This window comes from Aphelocoma coerulescens, chromosome 4, assembly GCF_041296385.1.
Source record: "Aphelocoma coerulescens isolate FSJ_1873_10779 chromosome 4, UR_Acoe_1.0, whole genome shotgun sequence".
Lineage (NCBI taxonomy): Eukaryota > Metazoa > Chordata > Aves > Passeriformes > Corvidae > Aphelocoma > Aphelocoma coerulescens.
In genome coordinates this window covers 14,168,800-14,190,034 of record NC_091017.1, presented here as the reverse complement: position 1 = coordinate 14,190,034, position 21,235 = coordinate 14,168,800, and the positions used below count along the sequence as shown (strand labels likewise).

General features: G+C 41.7%; 1 protein-coding gene across 5 annotated transcripts in view; it reads left to right on the top strand.

The window, feature by feature from the left end:
• The first annotated feature begins 17,219 nt into the window (after positions 1-17,219).
• The window catches only part of INPP4B (inositol polyphosphate-4-phosphatase type II B), a 390,079-nt gene continuing 386,063 nt past the window's right edge, over positions 17,220-21,235 (top strand). For 4 of the 5 annotated variants that reach the window (XM_069012745.1, XM_069012738.1, XM_069012735.1 and 1 more), the window contains exon 1: positions 17,220-17,527. The gene's annotated coding sequence lies outside the window, so the exon portion shown is untranslated. Of the gene's footprint in view, positions 17,528-17,739; positions 18,066-21,235 lie in introns of those variants that run through there. The other variant, XM_069012740.1, reaches the window with a different exon arrangement.

Genomic DNA, 21,235 nt, shown 5'->3' with positions numbered 1-21,235 from the left:
TGGAGAATGACTTTTTGCACAGGCAGATAGTGACAGGACAAGGAGTCCAATTTTAAACCAAAGGAGGAGAGATTTAGACTGGGGAGAAAATCTTTCCTCAGTCACTGGGACAGGTTGCCCAGAGAAGCTGTGGATGCCCCATCTCAGGAAGTGTTCAAGGCCAGGTTGGATGTAGCTTTGAGCAACCTGATTGTTATGATCCGGTTTAAACCCAGAAAAGCAAAGAAAATTAATCTCTGTGCATAAACCAGAAAGAACTTTGAAGGTTCAAAATATACCCAGAAAATATGATTAAAACCAAACAAGTTGTCGATGCCAAAAAATTGATGTATTTTATTTAACAGTAAAGGAGGCGAAGGAAGGAAGGAAGGAAGGAAGGAAGGAAGGAAGGAAGGAAGGAAGGAAGGAAGGAAGGAAGGAAGGAAGGAAGGAAAAGGAAGAGAAAGAAAGAAAGAGAAAGAAAGAAAGAGAAAGAAAGAGAAGAAAGAGAAGAAAGAGAAGAAAGAGAAGAAAGAGAAGAAAGAGAAGAAAGAGAAGAAAGAGAAGAAAGAGAAGAAAGAGAAGAAAGAGAAGAAAGAGAAGAAAGGAAGGAAGGAAGGAAGGTGTGCGTGGGGGGTGGGGGGACAGGGAGAGAATGACAGGGGTTAGGTGGAAACATATCACCCATCCGAGGGTCCCAATGACATCTCGTTGTGCCCCTCCATCTGGTCTTCTTGCTGGTGAGGGTCCCCCGCTGCTGCACCATGCCACCCCACGCCGTGCCACACCAAAAAGTATAGAATCCAGTGGATCAATATATGTTTTGGGCAGGTGGGAATGCCCACATTGCCTCCCTTGCAGGTGGCCAGTTTGGCACTGTCCCTTGCAACATTGTGGATCTGTTGCATCATGTTGCAGTGCTCTGGTGCAGGGTCTGGGGACCCCTTGGCCAGGCCTTTGGTGGGCCATGATGCCCCTCTCTGTGGATAAGCTTTTCCCCAGGCGAAGGGGCCCCTCAGCCGGGGTCCTCTGCACATCGGAGGATGGGTGCTCACTGTGCCTCTGATCAGAGGTTTTTCCAACGCACACCTAAAGCCTCTCTCCCCCCCACCCTCCATCCTTTGGTGCAGGAACCCAGCAGCTGATAGCCCTGGGGCTGTGGTCTCCACCCTGAAGGTGTTAAGCTTGTGCTATTCTTCTCCCCCAGCCCTGAGTTGTTACTTTTTCTAATCTTCATCAGTGAGCAGTGTAGGGCCTCACTTCGAAGGCCTGTTCAGGGTGTGGTGGTCTTCTCTGCAGCTTTTGTGATACAGTTTTGTTATAATAAGCAAAGGTGGTTCATGAAAATGTTTAAGTCATTAACTATAATATTTTAGTCTCTGACACTGGTCTAGTGGAAGGTGTCTTTGCCCACAGCAGGAACTAAATGATCATTTATGTCCCTTCCAACCCAAACCATTCTAAGATTCTATGATGGTCCATAACAGGGCAAAGCAATTTCTAGTTGCAGGCCATGCTATGTTTGCAGGTTCCCTGTCTTACAGCTCAGGGAATGCTATAGAGATCATGCTGTAATTAGTAAATCTTCCTATGTTCTTGGCAACAGGACCAAATATCCCAAGCTATATATTTGTAGCAATACTGTGCATGCAATAAAATTGTAACTGTGAACATTTCCGTCTGGATTGTTGGTTACTCTGAACATACATCACTGGCAATATAACAGGGGAATTAAAGTAGTGTAAGTTTCCCTTTCACATCCTTTTAAGGCTCTTCTATGCTGCCAGGGCAATGTGAAATGGTCTTAAATTAGAGAACGGCAGGCTGTTCCAGCTTAAATCTGCCATTGCTCAAGAGAGGTAGTCCGTACCCATTTGATTTCAGACAGGAAAGAAGTATGAGGAAGATGGTAGGAGAGTAAACTTGTCACTGATGTGGCCCATAAATGCATGCTGCAGAGCGACTTTCTTGATTTTAGGTGACAAAGAAGAACAAGTTGAAACAAATGACACAGAAAAATGTTCTTTAGATTTGAGCTGTTTCAACAATAATTTGTTGTCCGTCAGACTCATGAAGCTTAACTAATGCTTTGTGAACTATATCAACTAGGATATCCTTTTTCTTCAAGTATCTTTTCCAGTTCATTAGCCTGTAACTAAAATGTCTCTTGGGTAAGCTACAAATTCTAGAAGCCCTAATAAACTGACTAACCTATAGTCTGTTCCCATCTCCACACTGCTTTCTCTTTTGTAATTTGGCAGGGTTACTCCTGTCAGTATATTTTTGCCTATAAAAAGAGTTGATTATTTTCCACCAGCTCTGTACTTGACCTCACCCTTTCTGATGCAAACCTTAAAATGAATGGGATACTACATGTATCATCTGAATTTTGAATTTAAAGCCAGGCCTCTCCTTTAATGACTCCACCAGGAGAGTGTCGTAGAGCTAACTGGTAGAATTGCTTTTTACAGATTTTTGGCTGGTTTTAGCTTTTAGATATGTTTGGTTAAAAGATAACCATTAGCTGAGAAATAGAAAATATATTTTTTACTATGACATAGGTGTGCAGTACTATTTTTTGTGGGCTTGTGGGAAAGCAAATAACCAGAACTCACCTCTAACTGCAGTAGACTGTGAACATAAAAATCAAGCCTTGCTTAGCTGCCTTTCATTGTGGCCTGGTGTGCAACAATAGGCAAAGCTTTTATCCTGCAAAGACTAAGGGAGAAGTAATTCTGATATATAAGGCACAGATGCTTTCATTATCATTAGCAAGCATGCTGGATTATTCATGAAAGTCCCGCTTAGAGAGATAAGGAGGCATTTGCCATTTATTCCTTAGTGTAATTTAACTCAACACACCACTTTTCATGTTAACTTTGTGGAAGGTATTTTGATATTAACTGGGTTTTTTATTAACACATTACTAAAGCTCTGTATCAATTTGCACCTAACCATCCAGCACTGGGTTGCAGAGCCATCCATCAGGGACCAAACACATGCCTGTGGCATGGGAAGTCTTGCTAGGATTAGGTAAATGAGGAGTCTGGATTTAGGTGGAAGTGTGCTGATAGGACAGGATCTGTAGGACCACCCCCCTTCGGCAGAGAGCAGGCAGACTGCAACATCCAGCTTGCAAACATTGCTCCGGATGAAAGAGCTGAAGTGGCTGAAAAGGTGTTAGAGGAAAGGAAGTGTTACTGTTAGGCACCCTTTTTTCCACAGTTCCCCACTGTGCATCCAGAGGAGGATGAGCAAGGTCAGCCACTAACTACCTGGAATGTCAAAGGACAGCAAAATTTGCCTCCCGGTGCTGTAATCTCCTCTAAAGAAAAGGTTGAGCAAACTGAACACAAGTGTGTAGTCACCTATGTGGTTTTGCTTAGGCATGGTCTGGTTACCACATCAGTGAGTGCTCAGCTGCAGAACAAGTAAAAGGAACACTCATAGCAAACTTACCTTGCTTATTTGTATGGGAACAGGAAAGTACAGAAATGATAGGGAAAAATTGTTTCCCTAGTTTTTTATGCTAAAGAGGCAAAAATATATGCACATATGGCTACCTCTTCCAATTATGGTAAGTGAGGTAGTGGTAAAATGAACTGTTATCTATTCTTGAAATCTGGTGGTTTGTGGCAACTCAGGCTGAACTGGGTGATTTCTATTTCGACAAATTAGAGGAAGGCTCACTGTTGACTTGCATTTCTCCTTGACTACACAACTGCATGTAGTTATATTTCTGGGGGGTTTATATTCATAATACGTAATGGCATCTCAATTTTTATAAAAAAGCATTAAACTTTACACTGTTAAACTGAAAATGACCACTTAGCACCTTTAGCAGGTGTATACTTTAAGATGGTAGGCTGTGGGTTTTTTTTTCAGTTCTCTATTTCTAAAGAAATAAAATAGAGCATCCTAGATTTTGCACTAAAAGACATTCCCACTAAAAAGTTGCCTCATTTCTATGTGATTTTTATGTGTATTATACATTAAAATGCTCTATGAAACTGTATAGTATGTACAAAAATAATACCGCAGGGATTTTTTTAATAGTTTAATGTTCCATGAACATATTCCATGAAATGATTTATTTTTTACACATTTCCTCTCAACTCACCTCTTTTTTGGTTGTTCTGCCTTCTCCCATATTTCTTCACTATTCTAATAAATGACAGCCATATCAAAAAGCCAGATAAATCAATTAAACCATTGATTTAGAGAAGAAGAAATAATGGTGCTGTAGAAACACACCTCAACAAGAGGCAGTAAAGGTTTGATTAGGTTGTTGCAAAGGGAAAAGCAGCTTCTTGGAGCTGGAGCTTCATCTATTAAGTAGAATGATCTCTGTGTAACAGCCTTATTTTCTTCAGTCCTATTCTTCCTTGTCTTGGCTCCTGTGCTGAAATTGTTATTGTGGCCATAACAGACATTTATGCTGTTTATGCTATCACCCAAATGTGAGCCATAATTAGTGTGCTTGCAACATGACAATATTGCAAAGTTGTTTATGGCAACCACTGGCTGGGAAAGCGTATGGAAGGGAGGGACACCCTGCACTGCGTTACAGCTCACACTGAAGCTGAACAAGCTGCTCTGTTCCTCCTTCATGGAGAACACATCAGTCACTTTCTGTCTCAGCTTGTACCTCTCTGAGCTTCCTTTTGGATTTTGTTTGAAAACCCAAGGAGGAAAAACAAGGGCCACTGAAGTGGTATATGTAATTATTGCATTTAATCTTAAAATTATAAATGCTGTATGCTTAAACGTGAAGCAATAAATATACTCAGGCTGAACATTCTGATAAACCCTATTGCATAGTGATGCAGGGAAGCCAAGGCAGGTTTTCTTGCTATTTCATGTTTCTCAAAGGTATTACAGATATTCCCTATATCCATTATGCCATCATTTTATATGGGCCAAAATTGGACCTTCATCGATGGTAGTAGTTCTGCTCAGTTGTGGGTATTTTGAATCTTGCCAATACTTCAGAACACCTACAAATAGAATTAAAATACGCATTTCAGCCCAGCCACTAGGTGCAGGAGAATTGCTGGGGTTTCTTTTCCTAAGTACACCATCCTAATTAAAAAATTAAATTAAAATAGTCTTTCTTTAAAAGCTAGTCTTGCTTTAACACTGCATGCCAGAGATTTCATGCTACTGCTTTGTCTGGGAATGGTTTGTTTTTCTTTTGTCCTTAGCAGTTTTGCTTGATCAGTAAATAAAGGAACTTCAGGAATGTTCTTGTTTTATTGAAATGGACACATAGAGATTGGGTTGTCTGTATATAGTGTACCACAGAATGCAATAAATATTTTTCATATGCATGCTACCTGATCTCACAGACTGGAAAAGGGCTTAAACAAAATGTCAGCTGAGAAATATGCTCGATTCTATGTAGCCAATGAGCAACTACATGTTTAATTTTAAAGAAGCATTTTGACATATTCTCTGATATTTGAACCTTTTTATTATGGCACTGTCACCTTTTGTAAAAGCACTGTAGTGGCAATGTGGATTTATCCGAGTACCATTTCCAAACAGCAGGCTGGTTTACTACTCTTCTACACACTGTGTCTTCTAGAAATCCTAAAGTAAGGGGAATAAATGCCTCAGTGCTGATGAGAGTAGATTACATCTGTGCTGAAATGAATAAACTTGGTATCTATATCAGCTCTCCCCCATTTTGACTGTTATCATGTTATGATAGATTTTTGTGTTCTTTTTTTCCAACAGCCATATTTACAGAAATTGTACTCTGAGATTTAAAGCATCCTGTTACATTTTATAGAAAGTATAACAGCACAGTAACTATCAGCCTGTAGTCTGAGGGAGCAATTCTTTGATAAGACTATGGTTGTTTCTTTAATCTTCCATCTCCTTTGTTTGTAACAAGTTGTGTCACAAGGAAAATATCATGCACCACAATGCAGATGGGCAGAAAGTAAAGATGCTATTGCCAATGTGTTCTGAGTTAATAAAAGCCAATGCTAAATGAAGGACTGCAACACCTTGAAGAGCACTAGATCATGTTGTGCTTCTCAGTCCTTGCTCAGATTTTGTCTGGATTATCCCTGCAGTCATATCACTTTTCCAAATTTTTATATCATTATCTTATTGTCAGCTACACAAATATACATTGAACTGTGCAAGAAGAGTGAAAGGCAAGAAGCCCTGATGTACTTCCACCTTTCTGCATGAAATCTGTAGTTTTGTACTTCATCACTCCTTAGTTTCTAAGATTTAATATGAAAATGAGCATGAAAAAAAAAATCCATTTCCACAGTCATAATCAAGAGAGATGGCATTTAGCAGTTTCCTCAGAAAGCAAAGCTCCAGTGAAAGCACTTGACAGACTCAAGCTCTTGGAGGCTCATTACTAGTAGCAACACCACAGGCTTTTCCCTTGTACGCTGTCATCCTACTCTCACCTTTAATTGTGAAATGCTTGTTCATTCTCCATGTTTGCCCTCATTAAGGAGAGGAAAATGAATGGCTAGCATAGAAGTAGTGTTGTGTTACAAACATTATCCAGTATATATGTTTCTTCTCTAGCCAGTTTCACATGCAGGTTAATTCTGTTCTTCCAGCCACAGGAGACATTTGTTCCTCCTGTCTTGTGCAGGTAAGTTTGGGCTCATGCTGCATGTCCTCTGAGCATGGCAGAGGTGAAACAGCTCTATCTCAAGGACTCTGTTTAATTTACACCAAATATTTCTTATATCCAATAAATGTTCAGAAAAAACTTCCCCTCTGGGAGGATTATTTCCACCCAAAGGAGAACTTGCCTCCAAAAATATAATATACAAACTCAGAGTTTCGTAGTTCCTACCTATTTTTTTTTTCTTTGCCATTGTTTCTTCTCAATTTTCTTTTTCTTTCTTCATTTTATGTACATTGCAAGAAACCTCCTCAGGCAGATCACTGTCAGAATACAAAAGGCAGGAAAAATAAAACATATGTATATTCTGGAACGAGATTTTAGGGAAATCCTTAGAAAATCAGTATTTGTCCCAATTACTTTGCAGTAGGAATATAACACTTCTAAAGAAGGAAATATCCCCCAGATTCCCTTGGCAAAGGCTGCTGGACAATAACTCTATGGAAGCATTTACTTCCTGTCTTTTAGTCTCACCTTTTGTTCCCCACAAAATGTTTTGAGGTTGACTTGGAGGATAAGTCTCTTCACAAAGGACGTGGAGCCACGTACAGCACAGGGGAGGGACAGGTAGCCACAACACACATGGTCACGCTGGCCTGAGGGTGAAGGAGCAAAGGAGCACAGCCGCAGCATTTGCCTCTGCCTTGCTGTCCACCCCCATACTTCCTTCTCGGCTCATCTCTCACTCACTTTCCAGCCCACACCACAGAGTTTGGCTATTTGGTTCATGTTTCCTGAGGTTCTGCTGGGTGATTTTAACCAGAAATGTGAAAGGTGCAAATTAAATTCCACCTGTGATTGGTTGGAAGGCAGCTACAAGTGCATCTCTTGCAGAGTGGGCGAATTCTCTTCTTACTCAGATGCTGCAGCTTCTGAACACTTTAGCTGAATCCAACAGAATTTCTCTGAATTTGTCACAGGGGAAAAAAAGTAAACAGATTCTGACACAATGTATCAAATGCAGCTACCTTAATACTTAGGCAATAAGCTGTACCTTTAATTTTTTCTCCTGCTTGACTTAAAAGTAATACATGTGTAAACCACTTGACCCCACATTGTCCCTAAAAATAACAGGGAGGAAGTGGTTACAGAGTTATTAACACCATCCACATTTGTTACAATGTTTTTATAACCCTGAAGTTAACATCTTAGCAACTAATGCTAGCTAACTAATAAAAGAAACCCCCCCCCCCAACAAAAAAGCCCCCAAACCCATGAATGCAAACATTATATTGTAATGGATCTATACTTCACCTGTGAAAATTACCTTTTATTAAGTAGACTTGACAAAAATAGTGCCAGTCACATAGGTCAATTTACCTTCAACTAGCTGAAGTAGTATTTATTCTGAAGACATTTATCTATAGGCAGTGAACCAAGCAAATTAATACACTCTGGAGTTACTGTTATGTACCTACCAAATACATTTTTTTTGAGGACCAAGAACAAATGTTTCTCTCTGACCAGATGTGCTGTATCACTAAAGCTATTTTTTCTGTGTGGTTCTGCTCCAGGACACAGAACCCTTGATTTTTCATGATAGCAGCAAAATATTAGAATGTTGGCAGACAAGTGCATAAAGCATAGAGCTAAATATTCTTGCTGTCAAGCTGCAGAAAGAGGTCCTAAAGCTACGTGAGAGTGACTACATTAAATTCAGTGGAATATGTGCATGTATCAAGATGACCTAGATAAAGGTCAGGAAGAAACAGGGGATAGGTCTCAAAACCAACCTTCTGCTAACTAGATAAACTGACAGATATTCATTCCTTGATACAAATGGGCTCAACTTTTCTTATGACCTTAAACATGACTTAAGTTATCTTAAATGTGTTCCTCTTAAACTGGATAATAATGCTTTACTCTTGTCTAAAGTCTGTTGGTTGTGGATTTTAACTTGTCCTAACAACTCAATTAAAGCCCAGACTTTCTTAGACATGGAGAGACAGGCAATAGCCTGACAGACACTCAAAGGAAATATGGTTCCTTCCTAAGCCTTGTGATCCTTTTCAGGCCAACGATGTCATATGATTCTACTTTCTCCCAAGCTCTTCGAGGCAGTCAACTGCTCAATGGTACACAAAGGAGGGTTTCCCTTGACACTTACCCAGACTTAATTAATTTTCCTTGGTCAAAATAAAGCACGTAGGACAAAAATCTTTTTTTATATCCTGAATGGCACACAAATGTTCAAAGGCCAGTTATAGCCAGTGCCCAAATTTAACTTACCTTGCGACGTCAGTGAGGGATATTATAGCTATTTTACAAGTGTGTCAGATTCATGTAAGTTAAGTGAAAATCTCAAAATTAAGTAAAAGGTCAGTGACAAAGATGAAACTAACCCCACTGTCCTCACCATCAATCACCACATAGTCATTATTTCCATTTGTTTCATTTACTTTACAGTGCAAGGTAGATAATACTTTTAAACACAGTGGAAAAAAACAGACCTCAGCCAGCAGAACAGACAGCCCACTTTAAGCAGTGAACATCATTAGCCTTAGATAGCTGATTCATATTGCACACAAATTTCTACAGGACAGACAGGATCAAAATCCAAAATATATTAAAGATCAGGAGATGAGAAGTGAGGGACATAATCAGCTAGGCATATACTAAGCTTGCCAAAATATTCTTTGTATCGCTCTTTTAAATTGCAGTACAGGGAAAAGAATACACAGTTAAGTGGTGATGATTTCAGATTAACCATTTACCCTAAGACAGGCTGCAATGTCATACAAGACAAGAGACTGCTATTTTTGAATGGCATCAAATTGTGAATTGAAGCACAGCAGGTAGGAAAATACTGCAAAGAGGTTTGAAAGTGATTGCTCATCTGTGTAGTAAAATATACCCTTTTTGAAGTCCTGCTGTGACCAGTATAAAATGATCAGGGGTGAGAGTCTGCATGTGGTCTGCCAACGTGTAGGAATCAGGAGAATCATTGTCCAAGGTAGGGCTGCACATTACAGTTACATGAATAAGCCAATACCAAATGGTGATAGAAAGTTATCCTACAAGTAAAACTTTTCTGAAATCAAGGTGGCTGTGATTGAAAGTTTTGCCTGATTAGAACAGGGGATAGCAATTTTCAAACAAGGGTTGTCAGAACTGTAGTTTTCTCTTTCAAATTAGAAGAAAGTGTGACAGCAGGAGCTTGGCAGAAGTTCAGCAAGAGCAAGAGGGGTTTTTCCCTTCAAGAGATGAGATGTTGCTAATTAGCTGAGTGGTGGTATCTTACTTCTGTGGCAGGCAGGCAGAGCTCTCTGCTTCTGCTGCTCCTGGTATCACAGGGAGCTGTGAGCCAGCCCCTTGCTCAGATATCTCCCTTGGGCTGCAACATCTTGCAATACCTGCAACATCCCTCTACTTGCTATTCAAACCTGCCTGCTTGCTGACTTGAGTACTGCCTTACGAGTCCTTATTTTTTGTCAGTCAATATTTGAGGTAGTTAATCTACTTGTGTTTTCAGTGACATCCTCTTGATGTATGGATGAGACATGGTGAGAGAAAAACATATGCTGGAAGCTTTATGTTCATTTCTCTGAGGGAGTTCTCCAGTTTACTCCACACAGATGTGAGAGGTTCAGAGTGTCATGGCACAGGGCACCAGGTTTGGCCCAGCTCTAAAGGTTTTTGTTAGCATCCATGTCAAGAATCCACCTAGGAGCTGTGAAATTTAATATTCCAGGCTTTGTTTACATGAACTATGCCCTGGAAAAATTGTCAGGATCCAAGTTAAAGGCAAAAAATGCTGCTAAAAAGAGTAATGGACTTGCACAAAGCATTCCTTCAGTTGTCAGCTGCACCTGTCCTATACCTGGACCCCCTTCCAGTGCAAGAGGAGACAGTCTGTAAACAGAAAGGAATGCAGCTTCTAAAGGTTATTTTTCCATTTGCAGTCCTTATTTCTGAACATTCTATTCAAGCTCTAAACCCCTGTTTAGATATGGAAGAGAGTATCTGTTAAAGCTTCAGCTTAAATTATTTTCTTTGGTTTTCAAGTGTTTACTTTTCCTCACACAAGTGTGGGATCTTCTTGGGCTCCTCTTGCTGTGAATTCACAGAGTATACATTAAAGGATATTTATGCAGCGTAAAGGCAGATACATATTTAATAAGAGTGGAGTTCTCATAATCATTTTATCAAGCTACCAATGACAAGGTATCCTATCAACTTGCTACTTCAATCTGGCAGACATTTGTGAATTTTCAGGTTTTCAGATGTTGCTCATCTTCAACCAGCTGCCACAAATGGAGCCAAAATCTATTTCAAAGGAGAGTGTGAATTACTGTGAGAACTACTGCAACAAAAGCACTGGAAAGCTCTAACCGTTTCATATTCTATGGAATCAAATATTTTAATTTTCACCATGCAAATTAAAAAAAATAGCTGTCAAGGTTTGAGAGAAAGTTGTTTTCAATATAATATGATATAAATAATTACACCAGTGGAGGGCAATGCAAATGTGAACTTGGCTGCTTTCTGAAAAATTGTCCCTTTGAAAAATGAGAGAATTGGGAAGAGCTGCCCATTGGCAGGGACACTTTTTTGTAGGCTCTGCTATCCCAGAGGACTGTTTTGTCTCTGAATGTTGAGGCAAAGGGAACGTGGGATTAAGTTTAGGACAAAGCCCGATCCTCTTGAGTTTTTGGCAGAGTTATAAAGGGAGAAGATCAGTAATATTCTTTTTTGTAGGTATGTAATAGTTACAGTTCTAACTTCTGAGAATGAAACTGGAAGTCTGAACTATAATATAAGGGGGTGGTTGTAGGGGAATAAAAAGTGCCATGAAATTGCTTTCAAAGCTATAGGAATGGGGTTGGATTTTGGGATTTGACAATTGGAGATTTTTTTTCCTGAGGAATTTTCTTGACAGGTGTTTTTGTTTTTATTAGTTTTGGTGGGTTTTTTTTTGTTTTGTTTTGTTTTTTGGTTTGGTTTTTTTTTTTTTTTGGTGGTGGAGATCAACAAAATGCTTTAAAACAGGTCTGTTCTGGCAATGTACAAACCTTCCCTGAAATTCAGCCTACACAGAAAATGTGAAAAAAGTGATGGCGAAATCTTGTCAGCAAGCAGGGAACCATGTATTGCTTCTATTTCAGCCTGTCTGATGATTTTATTGTTTTAGACAGTAAACTAACTGCTGGCTTGCCCTTTCACCTTCTGTCCCAAACAAGTATTGCTGAAAGATATTGAAGTGGTTTTGCCTTGTGAGATAAAATTGAGCAGTGTGATTTTTTGGCAGAGGTTAAGTGTCCAACATCAAGTAACAGGGCATTTGGCCTGAAAAATGGCATCCAGTACTAGTAGACCTAATAAAAACTATGGCTTCTGCCCTGAGCATAGGTCAGTAAAAGACCCCTGAAGTCTACAGAGTTTGTACTAATGGAACTGGTCCAATAATTTAACCATTTATCTTGACTCTTTTAAGCCTTTAACTCTTTTAAGCATGCTGTCTAGTCATTTATACTGGTACAAAGTGAGCAGAAACTGAAATTAAAACTCCATCTCTCTGGGGTTTTTTGTTTGTTTGTGTTTTGGTTTGGTTTTGGTTTTGGTTTTGGTTTTGGGAGGTTTTTTTTAAGCTGCAGCCCCTCAGTATTTAGTACAAGATCCACATATGCCTGTTTTACCTGGCAAATCTGATCGAGATTTGGCTTGGGCATACAGCTGCACTGTTGTCAAAGTGGCCAGAGAACATGATACAGTGGTTACACAAGCTTTAAGAGATGATGCCTCATATGGAAGCTATTACAATATAGTCTCTCCATTAAAATGTTTTGAACAGTAGAGAAGGCTTATGCTGTTCAGCATTTTGCGTCATATGAATATTTCCAAGTTTGTGTTAGTGATAAAATCACATTTTCTGTCCTTTAGAACTCTGCTTATTGTCCCTTGGTTTTACATGAAACTTTGCACCGCAGCAAATGTTGAAACTGAGAGAAAATGCTATTGAAGAACAATAATAGTGTAATAATGCTTTGTCTATGATTTCTATGACTGCCTTTTTCCTAGCAGTGGGGCAAGAAGAGAAATTACTGCTCAGATTGATGAGAAATAGTTGCATCTTATATCCAGTGCACAGAAAAACATCAGGGTTACTTTGTTACAATCATTCCCTACTTGTACAACAAACACAGTAAATATTGCCAAAATGTAAGGAAAGCAAATCCATCTGCCTTTCAGCAGGAGGTGTAGTCTATGCAGCATAAGACATCATTTTGGTTTGGGTTTTTTTATTATTTGCACTATCCCCCCCCCCCCTTTCATTTAGTACACAGTGTGATACATTCTCTGCAGGGCTTTCTCCAGCAGTTCTGTATTGGTTTTCCTCCACGTCTTTTGATGAAAAGTCTGTGACCATTTCAGATAACTGAGGAAGTGTTTACCTTTGACATTGCTTTCTTCTGTATTTGGTAGTATGGGATTTGTCTCAGTTACAGTTTCACCTCCATATTATTACTTACACAGTTCTTCCTCTGGTGGGTGTTGATCCTGCAAGTTGTTTGATGCTGGCAGTGGCCCGCACAGGCCTCAGTGGAGCCACTGGTACAACCTATTGCCCACACAGAACAACCTGCAAAATCAAGGCTTCAATTTGTTCCGTAAGTCATGGTTTACCATTCCCCTGCAGAACCGAGGTCATCATCTTCTTGCTTGTTCTACTGTCATTCTGCATTCTGCATTGTATGTATATGTAGCTGCATTGCAATATGTGTTTGGTATAAATTGCAATATTTAGGTTAGCAGGATAGCTTTTTGGCACACCTCCACCATCAGCGTACGTAACAAGGTGTGAGGTACTGAGAGCCAAACTGTAGTTTACGGTCACTGATTCTGTTTGTTGAGAGCCTGACATAGTGCACAGATTTCAATTTTGTGCAGTAATCTACAGTGACACTGTTATGCAGGAAGCCCTACCAGTCAAGTTCAGTCCTGCTAGGATGTGGTTTTTGCTGATTTTTGCTTAGTGCTTTAGGTTTATTTTCAGTGTCAGAAACATCCTTTGGTTTCAGGCAGGGTTGTTGGTTCCACCAGGAGATGACTTTAGGGGGTGGGAGTGATCATGCACTGATGGAGGAAATGTTTATGCTTTCATTAGGATTTAATTTTTGATTCCCTGGTTCTTTGCAGTTAAAAAGCTGGTATAAATTCAGCAAACTTTGCTGTACTGTGGTTAGTATGAAGAAGCGATGCAATTACCCCATGCAGTCATTCATACCAGCTGTCCAGAGAATGAACAGCCTTGGATTTTTACCCTAGCTGTGCCTTCAAATATATTTCATTGCTTGGGAATACAGAATGCTTTAGATCCTCTTCAGTCCCTCTTTGATTCTGAACCTAAATTTAACTTCTCTGCCTGACACAGCCCTGCTTTCTAACAAGGTTAGCATGACAGCCCCAATTGTGTTTGGTGTCCATTAAGTCCTTTCCCTTGGTAAAATGTTATGTGGAACGCCAATCAAAGATAACAAAAAAAGAGCTTCCTGAAAACAATCCCTTTCTATCCATCAAAATGTACTCTGAGAAAAGGCCTATGACAATAAATATTTGCATTTCTTCTTGCTTAGACCTTTGCCTTTCCTTGAAGGTTTAGTAAATTCCTATCAACCTTGTTACTTCCCCCTGTGCTGGGAGACTTTGATTAGTATTTAGAGCTTCTCCAGCAGACAAGCTCTACTCCAGCTGCTGACAGGCCTTTAAATCCTACATCTTTTCCTCATCCTGGAGTTTTTCAATGATTTATTGTTCTCTTTGATCCCAAGCCTTGGCCTGGAAATAGTAAACCTTGCTAGCCAGATTGCATCTGGTTAGATTGGATCTGGCTAGCAGATCCAGGGGCTATTCTCCAATAGCTCCATGTGTTGTCCCCTTAGGAAGTCTTAAGTCTGTCACAATTTAATTTCTTGTTTTCTCCCCCCCCCCCCCCATCTCCATATCCTCACCATTTTCTACTAAGCTAGAGACTCCTGATAAAGATTTCGTATTTTTAAGGTGGAATATAGGACATTATACATAGGAGTTGGGGAGATAGCAAAGTGGGAGATTTCAGAGCAATAAGGACATTGATTTGGAAAATGTTGGGAAATGTGGAAAGATATTAATAATAAAACTGCCATAATAACGAGGTGTTTAATTTTTCTCCTTCTACCACGGATGTCTGTTAAAAGCTGGGCTTCTGATGCTACTTTCCATATACCAGAATGAGCTGAATTATACAGTCAAGTACTTTATTAGGTCAGTGTCTTGTCTTCTAAAGGCTCAAATCTGCATTGCTTTTTTGAGAATACTTTTATAGCTTGCCTGAAGCTTTCTGATACATTTATTATGGAGCACAGGTAGAGGTAGGCTAAAATTTTCAAGTCTGAATGGATGCAGTTAGACACCCTAAATCCATAGCTAGGCACTTAAGGAAATGTGATTTTCAGAGGTAGGGAGTATAGAAACACATTCAAAATAATTTTGAGCTCAGTATTTTTGAGCATTAGATACCTTTTTTTATGCTTAAGTGTATTTTCAAGCTCTGAAAATTTTGACTGCATGACAGAAAAGAGCTTTAGACTATATATCCATTTTAAAGCATTTCAGAGTTGGATGAAACTCTGATTATCTAACATATTTTTTCCCATATTGACATAGGGCAGATTTCTGAACAGCCATATTCCAGTAGCATCTTGAGTCTTAACATAAGACTAATCTAAAAGTCAGCCTTTTTCCTTCCTGTGGTCTGCAGTATGGCTGGCTATACAACAAAGTCTTGCCCAAGAAAAAGTGTTCTTCACGACAACATTTTTGGTGACTGCTGTTAATAAAGTTCCATGCTATGCATATTCAATGTTTTATTACTGAAAAAACTAAGCAGGGGCTCTCATTGCATTTTCTTCCAAAGCTACACAGGATATCAATTTTACAGACTCGGTAACTCAGTTCTGAACTTATATAGGAGTTTGGGATTGCTTTCATTTGAAAAGCAGCCACAGACTAAACCTCAATAGTACTTGGTTCTTAAGGGAGCACAGAGAAAGAAACAGCCTATGCAACTGAATTGAACATAGCCAAGTTTTGCAAGTTCCCTGTTCACCATCTAGATTGTCATTGGTGGCACCTGAGTCTACTGCTACCAACTCCTGTGCCAGCAGGATCTTTCCTGCTGTGTGTTACCCTGTGGAACATTAAAAATTGAACAAGGAAGATTGTGAAGAAACTCCTCTCGTGAGAAGCAAATTATTGTACATGAGAGATGCTCAAAGACTAATCTCTGAATTGAAAAGGTGGTTTAACTTCATTATGATGGTTTGTCGAGCCTTTTGCTGCAAACATTTATGCATGAGTAGCTTTACATTAGTGGGTGTTTCCATCAAGCTAGATTTTTGTGTATTACTTTATTTAGGTGTTTGGACAAGGTCAAATATCTCTTGTGCCTTCTCAGGGTTTTCCTTTCAGTTTTGTGTAGCTTCTAATGCTATTTGTTTAGCTCTCATCTTTGTGTCTCTGCTCCCAGCTTTGTATCTCTGTATCTCTGTTTTGACTTCAAGCTCTCAAAGCTGAATCAGTCTTGCTTTGCACAGATCATTGTCAGGCTTTGGGCTGGTGCCTTGTAGATGACTGCAGTTTTTACAACACAGGAAACGCTAAATCCAGCCCTGAAACAAATGATACTGAGTAGGCTAATGTAGCTATCTAATCTGTATTAACTTCAGTTGCTTGGAGAATGATGGTGTAGGAGTGAGTTATGCTGCTCAAATCCCAGATGGTGTCCTGCAATAATGCACAAGTAGTCTCAAAAGGATTGATTGAAGTTTCAAATACCAGAATTTATCTAACTACAAAAGAAGTAGAAAAAAACCCCCTGGATTAAAAGAAGATTATTATCAAGTGAGTAAGATGCTTTAGAAATTATTGATCTTAATTCCTCTGTTGCCATACACACAAACCCAGTTTTCAGATGCCGTGGATCGAAGGCCGGGTGTATGGATGCCATTAGTACTTTCTGGAGCGGCAGCACCGGCCGGAGGCGAGGTGTAGCCCTCCCACCTTCCTCCCTGACAGGACCAGGCATCCCTCATCGCCCACCCCCCAAAGTTTTGAGGCTGGAAGGCAGCCGGCTCGGCGGCTCCTAGGAGCCGCTTGCTTGCCTTCTAGGGAGATTCCGTTTCCAGCTCCGGGAGAGGGAAGGCACTAGTGTTTCCCACCGGTCCTGCTGCGTTCCCCTGAGCCACAGTGTCACGGGAGGTGCCGATGTGGAGCTTGCCAGCCCGGGCCGAGCTGGCGCCGGGGCCGCCGGGAGCGACCCCAGCCTCGTCCGACCGTCCCCTCTGGCCGGGCGAGCTCCCGCCACGGCCTCCCAGCCCGCGTTAGCCGGCAGAGGCGGCCGCGGCGGCCGGGCTCCCTCTGGGCGGCAGGAGGTGAATGGCAAGCGCCGGCTTCTCCCTCCCACACCCCAGTGTCGGTCTCGCCTCCTCCAGCAGCAGCAGTAGCGGGTCACCTCTGCGCGGCTGAGCCGAGCCGCGCCGCGCTGCCTGCTGGCCGCAGGGCTGCCGGAGAGGCGGCTGGCGGCTCCCCTCTACCTGCGGGGCCGCCGCTGGCTTGCGGTGACATTGGGAGGGGACTCCCGAGGGTGGCGCCGGGGGCAGGAGCGCCCGTGCCCAGCGCCAGCCGCACCTCGCCCTCCCGGCGGCGGCGGGGAGCGGGGCGGCGGGCGGGCTCGGCTCCGGCTGCCCAGGCGCGCAGCCCTTCATTTCCTCTCGCCGTCCGTCGCGCTGCTGGAGGCTCCGGACTATAAATAGCAGCTCGCCCGCCGCCGAGTGCCTCCTGCACGCACTAGGGGAAAGTGCCGTGCCGGCCACCCCGCCGGCGCCCTCCTGCCCCGCTGCCGGACAGGTACTGACGCTCGGGAGGGGTGCGGGGGCTCGTGCTGCTGGCCAGGGTTTTGTTTCCTTGTTTTCCCCGCGGGCTCCGGAGCGCCAGGAGAGATTAGAAGCCGAGAATCGGTTCCGGCAAAGTCCCTCCCTTTTATTCCCTTATCAAGTTTCTTAAGGTTACAGCCCGCCGAGCGCGCAGCCCTGGCAGCGGGAGAAGGCGCCCTCGCCGGGAGCCGCGGCCGCCGCTGGGCGAGGGGTGATCCGGGCTGGAGTGCGCCGAGGGCGGCTGCCGCTCTCCCGCCGCCTCAGGGCCAGCGCTGAGGGAAGGAAGGTGGCCCGGCCGCCCCAGAGACTCGTGCCCGGCCCGCCACCGCCCTCTGGGGACCACCGGGCGTGCGGAGGGACCCGAGCTGCCGGAGCAGCTTCAGCTAGGACCCACCGGGGATCTCCCCTGGTTTCTCCCGACGGCGGCGGCGTTGCCCGCCGGGAGCCTGAATGCCGCCTTGGTCGCGGTGCCGCCCCCCCCGTGCAGCTGTGGCTGTGACCCTCCTGAAGAGGTAACGGGGGGTCTCGAGGACCTTATCTGCAAAGGTTTTGTGTCTCGTTCGAAAGTTGGGGATACTTGGGTGAGGCTAGCAACTTCTGTTGGTGACGCTAAGGGTTAATTTGATGGAGTAATTGAGCTATAGGATCCCTATCCCCATCTTGCAAAGCGCAGCGTCTGCCGAGATGTAATGGAAACCACAAGAACGGTATCACAGATAATTAAGTTGAGCAGAGTTGTAACTTGAAATTGTATCAGCCCGAAAAAGGGGGGTGGGGGTGGGGGATGATGTTCAATTTATGATCTATAATCGAGTAGAGCTCTGTTTTCTTCTTCTGAAATGACACAGAGATTTTGAAGCATGGGTGGCAGAGCTTGGGACTACTAGCTTGGTCCCCAAAACTAACCTGGTACCCTATCCAAAAGAGAAATAATAGGATCAAGTCTTTGTGGAGGTCTGTATTCATCTGATGCTTAATTATGTTTCCATTTATCTTCCTTGCCAGAAGAAATTTACTTGTTTATTTACCCATTAATGATGTGTTAAAATAGATATACTAAAATCAGGCCATACATATGCCATTTAAATCTGACTTTGAATCTCAAAGATGAGAATATTTTCAGTCCTTACTGGCTTACAGGCACTCTCTGTATGTAAATGATGTCTACGTAGCAAGAATGATGGGGGGAATGTCTCTTTTTTGGTCTGTATCAAAGAAAGAGTATGTATACAATTGGTTACTAACACAACTTCTATTCAGATAAGTATTTGTAAGTGTGATAGCAGTCTTTAAAAAGGCAGTTTTCTAGTCACTTGATTATTTTCAATGTTGTTTCTATTTTACTTGATTAAATTTGAGCTAGCTTTAAAGCCCTGCAGTATCTCAGATTTTTTTGTTCTGTGAACCTGTATATTGGATGGGGTTTGAGTAAGTAAGCCCTCATTGCTGTATCTATCCATGTGGGACTGAATGCTGTTTACTTCACACATATTGATAATTCCACTGAAATTAAGATACAAGTCACAAGATTAATATGAGCAGCAATTAGTCCTGTGAGATTTTTACAGCCCTCATGGCGTTAGTGACAGCGTGTGGAAATGTTACTACTTCAAAGCCCCGTTTTTGCTTTTTTCCCCTTCCGCTTTCTGACAGTTTCTACAGCACTTGAGATAAGATTAAATCTTCCTTTAAAATACATCTTTTCTTTTACTGGCTTTCTTGGACTGATTGAAGCTTCAAGTTCCAGTTCTCCATGGGTTCCTCAAACCTTGTAAGTGTGGCTGATCCCTCTTTTGCTCTGGTTTCTCTTTCTCTGGAGAGACTTATCCATGAGGCTGCTTTAGTTCTTTTTGATCAAAGAATTCTGTCTTCCTCAGCCTAAGGTGTATCAGTTTGAGCAGGTGTATCCAGGTACCTCTTACAGATCCTCCTTTGTGAGCTATAGTCTCCTTACCTTCTGATCTGACTGAAGGATTTCACAACCTTCACTTAGGTGAAGGTTTTGTGAACCAAAATGCAAGATTAATACTCTGCTTAGTGCCTGGAAGTCTACTGTACTGTAAGAAGAACCCCCCCCCCCCCCCCCCCCCCCCCCAAAACCCCAACAAAAACCACAGGAGTGGAAGACCTGCCTGGAGCATCGAAGTCAGCCTGTAGAGGAGAGTGCTGCTGGCTGACAGTAATGAGTGGAGGCTGTGAGAGAGTCCGCAGGTGAAGTAATTGTTTGAATAGGCTAGGCCTAAATTCACTGTGAATTTTTTGAGAAAAAGCAGTGGGATTGATAGGTATGCTGAATTATTTAGCTTGTTATGGATATATATTTTTAGCAGATGACTTCTGCAGAAAAATATGAAAACAATACTTTTTGAATTTATGTAACAGGTTTACAGCAGGAAGTAAGACAGTTTACTGAGACAAATCCAAACGTAGACAGTTACTCCCAACACTAAAGTTTCTTCAAGACTTCTGATGACTTGAGGTAGCATGCTTAAACACTTGAGCAGTTAGCTACATGTCTCTCCCTAATTTATATTTTCATAACCCTTCTGTATGTCAAATGCTCTGATGAAAATTTTTAGGAAGGGCTAGTTTTGCTTGGCTTATTAAATATCTTGTATTACACTAATATTTTATTGTTATTATTGATGAATGGTGAGTGTTTATTGCACTTTTGATAAAGGATTCTTTCTTTAAAGTAAGCTGGGCTGATTTAATTCAAATTATATGAAATATTTTTCCCTGGATTTTTAAATTTACTTGTAAATCTCACTTTGAGTGTCAGAACATGAGCTGGATGGAAGGCTGAAATGTTATTTGGGATGAGCTGGCTGCATCAGGCCTTGGATCTTGTCTACTACTTACCCTGGGTTTAGGGGTCCTCCCCATGGTTCCTGATTTCACCTACAAACTTGGCAATCTCACTACAAATTTGTCCTGAGTTCTCCATCCCTTTATTTAGCAGCAGTCACAGCTGATTTTGCTCTTGCTGTCTTTTAAGTTGCTTTTTTAAGGGAATGCCTAATTCTTCCTTAACTCAGTCGGGTATGGGTTTGGTCAGTTAGCTTTTCAGGCTCTCCTGTCCTGGATAGTTGATATGTTACAGAAAACCTGAGGCAAACTCTGAAAGGCCAGCTGGATTGCACAAGGTTTGAGTGTGGTGCTGGACTTCTGCTCACAGATATCTTCACAGCGATACAGGATTTTAATTAAAAAGACTTGCTTATCTTCATACAAAATCCATGCTGACAATTCTAAAGAGGGCTTAAGGTTTGTAGGTTTAGGTATCCTGCTCTTTGGAAGGCTAGGCTTTTACTGCTTGCCAGAAGAGGAAAAAAAAAGTATAACCTACTGATGTAGAATCCTCTTGTCCGTTTTCCCCCATAATGTGCAAAGGGAGATTCAGTTGATTTGGCCAGGTCAATAGCAGGTCTTTTTGGGGAAGATTTTTTTCCCCATTTTTTCTGTCATCATAAATTAACAAAATATGGGCAGAATCTCAAAGAGCAAATCAGATTTAAGCAATCCATTCTACTATGAAAATTGCTGTTAGGAGACAGGATACGTTGTCTGTCTTCCAAGTCTTGTGTACCTTTTTGGCAAAGTATACTGAAATAACATACTGAAAAGTGAAGTGGACATCTTATGCTGCACATGGTATGCTTATTAATTTCTCTTGAGAGGG